Source organism: Durio zibethinus, unplaced genomic scaffold, assembly GCF_047325235.1.
Source record: "Durio zibethinus cultivar Kanyao isolate XHJ-2024 unplaced genomic scaffold, ASM4732523v1 HiC_scaffold_3, whole genome shotgun sequence".
Classification (NCBI taxonomy): Eukaryota; Viridiplantae; Streptophyta; class Magnoliopsida; order Malvales; family Malvaceae; genus Durio; species Durio zibethinus.
In genome coordinates, this window is record NW_028323044.1 from 6,779,907 (window position 1) to 6,789,633 (window position 9,727).

Consider the following 9,727-nt stretch of genomic DNA (forward strand, 5'->3'; position numbering starts at 1 on the left):
TGCCTCGACCACCATCGGCACACGCTGGGCCCTGGTGCGGGCGCTTGCCTCGACCACCATCGGCACACGCTGGGCCCTGGTGCGGCAGGTTGCCTCGAGCACCATCGGCACACGCTGGGCCCTGGTGCGGTCGGTTGCCTCGACCACCATCGGCACACGCTGGGCCCTGGTGCGGGCGCTTGCCTCGACCACCATCGGCACACGCTGGGCCCTGGTGCGGCAGGTTGCCTCGAGCACCATCGGCACACGCTGGGCCCTGGTGCGGCAGGTTGCCTCGAGCACCATCGGCACACGTTGGGCCCTGGTGCGGTCGGTTGCCTCGATCACCATCGGCACACGCTGGGCCCTGGTGCGGGCGCTTGCCTCGACCACCATCGGCACACGCTGGGCCCTGGTGCGGCAGCTTGCCTCGAGCACCATCGGCACACGCTCGGCCCTGGTGCGGTCGGTTGCCTCGAGCACCATCGGCACACGTTGGGCCCTGGTGCGGCAGGTTGCCTCGACCACCATCGGCAGCCTCGACCACCATCGGCACACGCTGGGCCCTGGTGCGGGCGCTTGCCTCGACCACCATCGGCACACGCTGGGCCCTGGTGCGGTCGGTTGCCTCGAGCACCATCGGCACACGCTGGGCCCTGGTGCGGCAGGTTGCCTCGACCACCATCGGCACACGCTGGGCCCTGGTGCGGGCGGTTGCCTCGACCACCATCGGCACACGCTGGGCCCTGGTGCGGGCGCTTGCCTCGACCACCATCGGCACACGCTGGGCCCTGGTGCGGCAGGTTGCCTCGAGCACCATCGGCACACGCTGGGCCCTGGTGCGGCAGGTTGCCTCGAGCACCATCGGCACACGCTGGGCCCTGGTGCGGGCGCTTGCCTCGAGCACCATCGGCACACGCTGGGCCCTGGTGCGGTCGGTTGCCTCGACCACCATCGGCACACGCTGGGCCCTGGTGCGGGCGCTTGCCTCGACCACCATCGGCACACGCTCGGCCCTGGTGCGGTCGGTTGCCTCGAGCACCATCGGCACACGCTGGGCCCTGGTGCGGGCGCTTGCCTCGAGCACCATCGGCACACGCTCGGCCCTGGTGCGGTCGGTTGCCTCGAGCACCATCGGCACACGCTGGGCCCTGGTGTGGCAGGTTGCCTCGACCACCATCGGCACACGCTGGGCCCTGGTGCGGGCGCTTGCCTCGACCACCATCGGCACACGCTCGGCCCTGGTGCGGCAGGTTGCCTCGAGCACCATCGGCACACGCTGGGCCCTGGTGCGGGCGGTTGCCTCGACCACCATCGGCACACGCTGGGCCCTGGTGCGGGCGCTTGCCTCGACCACCATCGGCACACGCTGGGCCCTGGTGCGGGCGCTTGCCTCGAGCACCATCGGCACACGCTGGGCCCTGGTGCGGCAGGTTGCCTCGAGCACCATCGGCACACGCTGGGCCCTGGTGCGGTCGGTTGCCTCGAGCACCATCGGCACACGCTGGGCGCTGGTGCGGGCGCTTGCCTCGACCACCATCGGCACACGCTGGGCCCTGGTGCGGCAGGTTGCCTCGATCACCATCGGCACACGCTGGGCCCTGGTGCGACAGGTTGCCTCGAGCACCATCGGCACACTATCGGCCCTGGTGCGGGCGGTTGCCTCGACCACCATCGGCACACGCTGGGCCCTGGTGCGGGCGCTTGCCTCGAGCACCATCGGCACACGCTGGGCCCTGGTGCGGGCGGTTGCCTCGAGCACCATCGGCACACGCTGGGCCCTGGTGGGTTTAGGCACATCTTCAAATTTCTGCCGTGCCAATGCCATTTTTATGGCTTGTAAATTCATACAATGGTCCCCTAAGCCTTCACGTGAAGTTTCGTTGGAAGATGACTCGTTTTCTATTTTTCACGATTTTCGAAACTTTTTGCGGTTCGGGATTTTTTAAAATTTTTTTATAAGGATTTTTGGCCCCAAATTTTGTAGGCATGATCCTTCTATTTTTGTTGGCATGCACAAAAAAATTCAGCTAAAAACTCGAAGTAGAGAAGATTTTGTGACCGTTTGAAAAAAGTGTCCCCATTTCAGACACTTTAACGGCTACTGGTAGCAAACCTGTAAAATCTCAAATGCTCTTTAAGGGGGTGTGAATTCTCAGAGGTTTGATGAGGGATAGGGGGCCAACACAAGGCCAAGTACCAGCACCAATCGCACATCATGTGCGCACACCCCCCCGGCCCCCCTCCCAATCGCCGGAACCCCAATGCCGCCGGTCAGGTTCTCCGGCGGTACTCCGGCGGTACTCCGGCGATGCTCCGGCGATGCTCCGGCGATGCTGTCCCGAGTGAAAAAAATGCGGCACCAGCACATGCTGGAGCCAAGCATGGGCACCGTGGCTCAAAATCGAACTTCGGCCAAGGCCTCGACCATCAATGGCACATGATGACGCATGGTGATGGCACATGCATCGACCATCATCGGCATAGGCTGCCCTTCGGTACGGGCACTTGCCTCGACCGCCATCGGCACAAGCTGGGCCCTGGTGTGGGTTGTTGCCTCGATCACAATCGGCACATGCTGAGCCTTGGTGCGGGCGGTTGCCTCGAGCACCATCGGTAGACCCTGGGCCCTGGTGCGGCCGGTTGCCCCGATAACCATCGGCACACGCTGGGCCCTGGGGCGGGCGCTTGCCCCCAGCACCATCGGCACACGCTGGGCCCTGGTGCGGGCGGTTGCCCCGAACAGCATCGGCACAAGCCGGCCCTTGGTGCGGGCTCCTGGCTCGACCACCATCGGCACACGCTGGGCCCTGGTGCGGGCGGTTGCCTCGAACACCATCGGCACACGCCGGCCCTTGGTGCGGCCGGTTGCCTCGACCACCATCGGCACACGCTCGGCCTTGGTGAGGGCGCTTGCCTCGACCACCATCGGCACACGCTGGGCCCTGGTGCGGGCGCTTGCCTCGACCACCATCGGCACACGCTCGGCCTTGGTGCGGGCGCTTGCCTCGACCACCATCGGCACACGCTGGGCCCTGGTGCGGGCGGTTGCCTCGACCACCATCGGCACACGCTCGGCCTTGGTGAGGGCGCTTGCCTCGACCACCATCGGCACACGCTGGGCCCTGGTGCGGGTGTCACGGGCTCCGACCTTAGACTCAGAATCCGTGCGGCCTTAGGCTTGGAATCTCGTCCTTGATGCCTAAGTCAGCCTAAAACACAAGCGTGCGGGCACTAGAACAAAGGGAAGGGCTGATTACGCAAGTTAAAGAGAAACAGGATAGAAAAACAGAATTCTGGAAATGCTCTTGTATTCACTGAAACAGAAGTGTTTGATGGTGTACAAATGAGGGTGGAGCAGCCCTCTATTTATAGTTGAGGCTCCAGCTACAACTTAATGGCAAATCCCTAAAATAAAGGCTACAATCATGGGATTACATTTAATCAAGATGCTGGTTCCTGATTTTCAGGGTCAACCAAATCTGCCAGGATGCTGATGCTGATCCTGCCTGGTTCCAGAAGCTTCCCTTGCGTATCCAGCACCTCGGGCCCTTCTGGATGTGGTGCGGGCAGCCCAAATGCCAGGCCTTGGTCTCATGAGTTGGCCTGCAAGATGGGCGGGCGTTTGGAGCTCGTTTGATAGGCTTTGCGCACTGATACCCGCCAGCACGCCTGGTCTGCGGGCCTTAGCTGCTGGCTCGCCTGCTGGTCTGGCTGATGTGCCTGGCGCGCCCGCCCAGGGCGTGACATTCTCCCCCACCTGATTGCGCAACGCCCTCGTTGCGTCTTCTGCATGGTACTGCCTGATCTGGTCCCCGAACTGCCATAAGTCCTCTGCTGGTTCCCAGCTCGCCTCACTGTCTGGAAGTCCCTTCCAGCGCACCAAGTACTCATGTCTTGGTTGATAGTTCTTCCGTCTCACTTCCCGGTCAGCCATAATGCTGTGGACCTCCTTCTCATATGAGGCCCTTGCTCCCAACGGTGCACGCTTTGACTCTGCCCGTCCTGGATCTCCCTCATCCTCATGGAACGGCTTGAGCATGCTCACATGGAACACCGGGTGTACCCTCGGCTTGGGTGGCATATCCAGCTTGTAGGCAACCTTGCCTACTCTCTTGACTACTCGGAAAGGTCCCTCATACCTCCGGACTAGGCCTTTGTGCAGCCCCCTGTGGCGCACAATGGGATGCAGCTTCACTAACACCAAGTCTCCAACCTGGAACTGCACATCCCGCCTCTTCTGGTCTGCCCACTTCTTCGACCTCTTGGCCGCCTTGTGTAGACAAACTCTGGCCAAGTCAGCTTGCTCCTGCCATGCCTTGGCAAACTTGTATGCTGCTGGATTCGGCCCTGTATAACCTGCAGCAATCGAACCGGGTGTTAGTGGTTGTTGCCCTGTCACAACCTCAAATGGGCTCTGGTTCGTTGCCTCGCTCCTTTGCAAGTTGTAGGAAAACTGCGCAATATCCAGTAGCTTTGGCCAGTCCCTTTGTGTGGCACTCACATAGTGCCTGAGGTAGACCTCCAGTAGTCCATTCACACGTTCTGTCTGCCCATCGGTCTGCGGATGCATGCTGGTGGAAAAGTTCAAGTCTGACCCCAACAGCTTGAACAACTCAGTCCAGAACCTGCCCGTGAAACGCCCGTCCCGATCACTAACAATGGTCCTCGGCACTCCCCAGTACTTCACCATGTTCTTCAGGAACAATCGAGCTGCCTCCTCGGCTGGGCACTCCTTGGTTGCTGGAATGAAGATTCCATATTTGGAAAACCTGTCCACCACTACCATGATGCTTCCAAACCCCTCTGTCTTGGGTAGACCGACTATAAAGTCCAGAGAAACACTCTCCCATGGTCGCTCTGGCACTGGCAATGGCTCCAAGAGACCCCCTGGTTTCTTGAGCTCCACCTTGTCCTGTTGGCACACAAGACAAGTCTTCACATAGGCCTCCACATCGTCCCTCATGTGCGGCCAGTAGTACCGGTCCTCGATCAGCGCCAAGGTGCGGCTCACTCCTGGGTGTCCAGCCCACCTTGAATCATGACACTCTCGCAAAACTTCCTTGCGGAGCTTCCCGTGCTGCGGCACAAACAGTCTACTGCCCCTGGTGTACAGCAACCCATCCTGCAACCAAAACCGCCTAGTCTTACCTTGCTGGGCGTACTCCATCAGAGCCTTGGCTGTAGGATCATGCGCAAGTCCCTCCTTGATGCGCGGCACCAGTGACCCCTCTGGTTGGCTAATGGCAGCAAGGTTAGCCTTCCTGCTCAGGGCGTCTGCCACTAGGTTCGCCCGTCCTGGCTTGTACTCCATCTGGAAATCAAATTCTGCAAGAAAATCTTGCCATCTCGCCTGCTTGGGGGACAGCTTCTTCTGCGTCTGGAAGTAGCTGGTCGCCACATTGTCCGTTCTCACCACGAACCTCGACCCCAACAGGTAATGGCGCCAAGTGCGCAAGCAGTGCACCACTGCAGTCATCTCCTTCTCTTGGACCGTGTACTTGCGTTCAGTCTCGTTCAGCTTCCTGCTTTCAAACGCGACTGGACGTCCCTCTTGCATCAGCACGCCCCCTATGGCAAAGTCTGATGCATCCGTATGCACCTCATACGGTTTGGCATGGACTGGCAAGGCCAAGACTGGCTCCTCGGTCACAGCCCGCTTCAACCTGTCAAAGGCTTCCTGGCACCCTGCGCTCCACTCCCATGCTCTCCCTTTCTTGAGCAAGTCAGTCAATGGCGTGGCTATTGCTGAGTGACCCTTGATGAAGCGCCTGTAGTAGTTAACCAGCCCAAGGAACGATCTCAACTCAGTGACCTTGGCTGGCGGTTGCCACTCCAGGATGGCGTCTATCTTGCCTTCATCCATGCGTATCCTGCCACCTCCCACTATGTGGCCAAGGAATGGGATCTCCTGCTGGGCGAACGAGCACTTCTCCCTCTTGACAAACAGCTTGTGCGCCCGCAACACCTCGAACACCTGTCTCAAGTGGTCTACATGCTCTCCCAAAGTCTGGCTGTAGATCACAATGTCATCCAAATAAACCACAACAAACCGATCAAGGAATGACTGAAGTACCTTGTTCATAAGGGTGCAGAATGTTGCTGGGGCATTCGTGAGTCCGAAAGGCATCACCAAGAACTCATACGAACCATACCGAGTGACACATGCTGTCTTTTGCTCATCTCCCTCCGCGATCCTGACTTGATAATAGCCTGACCTCAAATCCAGCTTGGTGAACCACCTTGCGCTCCCAAGTTGATCGAACAAGTCCGCAATGAGTGGGATGGGGTACTTGTTCTTAATGGTCAGCTTGTTCAAAGCCCGGTAGTCTATGCACAGCCGCAACGACCCATCATGCTTGCGCTGGAATAGAACCGGTGCACCATAGGGTGCTTTCGATGGCCTGATGAAGCCAGCATCAACTAACTCCTTGAGCTGCTTCCTCAACTCCTCCAACTCTGGTGGAGACATTCGGTAAGGGGCTCTGGCTGGTGGCTTGGCCTCGGACACCAGCTCGATCTTGTGGTCCACCTCCCTCTTAGGTGGTAGCTTGCTAGGCAGCTTTGCGGGCATCACATCACTAAAGGTCTTCAGCACCTTTAGCACCTCCAAGGGTGACTCGGTCTCCTTCTCCCTTGGCTCATCATATTTCAGGGCTGCCAAGAAGGTGTCTTCTTGTCTGCTTACCGCCTTGGCAAATTGGATGGCTGACACCACCCGTGACCCAACTCCAGACCCTCTTCTCAATGGTACTAGGCATTGGCACCGTGCATCCAAGATGCAAACACAATCGGCAAAAGGCACAAGGAGGGCGTTAATCCGAACAAGGAAATCCAACCCAATCACAAACTCATAGTCGTCAAGGGGTATTACCTCAATGGTCTCCTTGCCTTTCCAATCTCCAAGCTGCAACTCTACTCCCCGTGCTACTCCAATGGCTGGAACTTCCTTGGAGTTCACCGTCTTAATGGTACCAGTCCCTTTCTGCACCTTGAGTCCGAGCTTCCGGGCTCCATCACCTGAAATGAAAAGATGTGAGGCACCTGTGTCCACCAGTGCGCTCACCTTCTGACCCGCAACCATCAGATCCGCAAACATCAAGCCCTTTGGCTTGCGGCTCCCCTTACTCTGGACAGCATTGAGCACCAACGACCCAAGCTTTGCTGCCCCTGACTCTGGCTCCTCGTCAGACTCCCTGTCTACAGCAGCCAGCTTGCCCTTCTGCGGGCAATTGCGTGCTATGTGGCTCCCTCCACATAGGTAACATGCTAGTGGCTCTCGGTCCCCCTTTGCTTTCCACTTGCCTGTTGATGGCTTCCTCTCGCCATCCTTGGTTGAACGGTCTCGGTCTCCATCCTTGGACTCCCGGTCACGGTCCTTCCCATTGGACTGCTTCTTCCGGTCCCTATCGTCCCTGCCCTTACCCTTGGGCTTGGTAGACTCGAACTTGTTCAGAGGCTTGAACTCTATCAACGCCTCGGCAGTGGTCATGGCTTTAGCCAAGTCATGAACTCCCCTCCTTTGTAGCTCATGCTTCACCCACGGCTTCAGCCCATCCATGAAAGCAAAGAATGCGTCCTTCTCGCCTAGATCCGAGATCTGTAGCATCAGTTCAGAGAATTTTTGAACATACTCTCTTATGTTCCCTTGCTGGCTCAACCTGCGCAACTTTGCCCGTGCCTCATCATCGGCATACTCCGGGTAAAATTGTTCTCTGAACTCTTTTTGGAACTCTGCCCAGGTTCCAATCTTGGCGTTCCCACGCCTGACATCATCACACCTGCGCCTCCACCACAATAAGGCTACATCAGTGAGATACATAGCAGCGGTGCTTACCTTTATCGCCTCGTCTTGCATGCCCATGGCCTGGAAGTACTGCTCCATACCCCAAAGGTAGTTGTCTACTTCTTTGGCCGCCCTAGTCCCCTTAAACTCCTTAGGCTTGGGGACATCCAATCTGGATCTGGACACTCCAGCAAACATGCCATTCCCAATGGCAGTCTTGCAAGTCACGAGCTCACTGGTAAGCTCCTCCATCCGCTGGCGCATGGCCTCCATGCCATGGCGCATGGCCTCCATGCCATCTCGCAAAGTCAGAACTTCCGCCTCCAAGGATTCATTCTTTTGGGTGATCGCATCCAGGCCATTGTTGAGAGCAGCTGCTAGCTCACTTTGGATCTCCTCCCCCATGGAGTCTAGCGATGCAATGTGAGTTTCTACTTCCTCCAGCTTCTCCCCCATGTCGCCTATGGTCACCTCCACCTTGGCCAGCCTACCGTCCATGGTAGACCAGATATCTCTAGAACCAGCTTTCTTGCCTCTTCCTCGCCCATGCTCCTGGGCCTCTGGTTGTTGGCTAGCAACGTCGCTTTGGGATGCCATCTCCTCAATCACGATCTAACCTGTACAACACAAACACGCAGAATCGAACTCGCTCTGATACCAACTGTCACGGGCTCCGACCTTAGACTCAGAATCCGTGCGGCCTTAGGCTTGGAATCTCGTCCTTGATGCCTAAGTCAGCCTAAAACACAAGCGTGCGGGCACTAGAACAAAGGGAAGGGCTGATTACGCAAGTTAAAGAGAAACAGGATAGAAAAACAGAATTCTGGAAATGCTCTTGTATTCACTGAAACAGAAGTGTTTGATGGTGTACAAATGAGGGTGGAGCAGCCCTCTATTTATAGTTGAGGCTCCAGCTACAACTTAATGGCAAATCCCTAAAATAAAGGCTACAATCATGGGATTACATTTAATCAAGATGCTGGTTCCTGATTTTCAGGGTCAACCAAATCTGCCAGGATGCTGATGCTGATCCTGCCTGGTTCCAGAAGCTTCCCTTGCGTATCCAGCACCTCGGGCCCTTCTGGATGTGGTGCGGGCAGCCCAAATGCCAGGCCTTGGTCTCATGAGTTGGCCTGCAAGATGGGCGGGCGTTTGGAGCTCGTTTGATAGGCTTTGCGCACTGATACCCGCCAGCACGCCTGGTCTGCGGGCCTTAGCTGCTGGCTCGCCTGCTGGTCTGGCTGATGTGCCTGGCGCGCCCGCCCAGGGCGTGACACGGGCGCTTGCCTCGACCACCATCGGCACACGCTGGGCCCTGGTGCGGGCGGTTGCCTCGACCACCATCGGCACACGCTGGGCCCTGGTGCTGGCGGTTGCCTCGACCACCATCGGCACAAGCCGGCCCTTGGTGCGGGCGGTTGCCTCGAGCACCATCGGCACACGCTGGGCCCTGGTGCGGGCGGTTGCCTCGACCACCATCGGCACACGCTGGGCCCTGGTGCGGACGGTTGCCTCGAGCACCATGGGCACACGCTGGCCCTTGGTGCGGGCTCTTGCCTCGACCACCATCAGCAGAAGATTGCCCCTACGTCGAACACCATCGATACATGCCGGGCCTTGGTGTGGGCACATGCCTCGAGCTGGTGCGGGCGGTTGCCTCGACCACCATCGGCTCACGTTGGCCCTTGTTGCGGGCACATGCCTCGACCACCATCGGCACCTGCGCACCCTCGGTGTGGGATTTGCTTGTTTGGAAAAAGTGTCCCCGTTTCAGACATTTTAACGTCTACTGGTAGCATATCTGTAAAATCTCTAATGCTCTTTAGGGGGTGGTGGTCCGGCACCCCCTCTCCCCCCCCCACGGGGGGAGTAGGTGTGCGCGATGGGCCTCCCATTGCGTGCACCCCGGCCAACGTCCCTCGAACAAAATACAGGGCGTGCATGCCTTCCGGCGATTTTTGT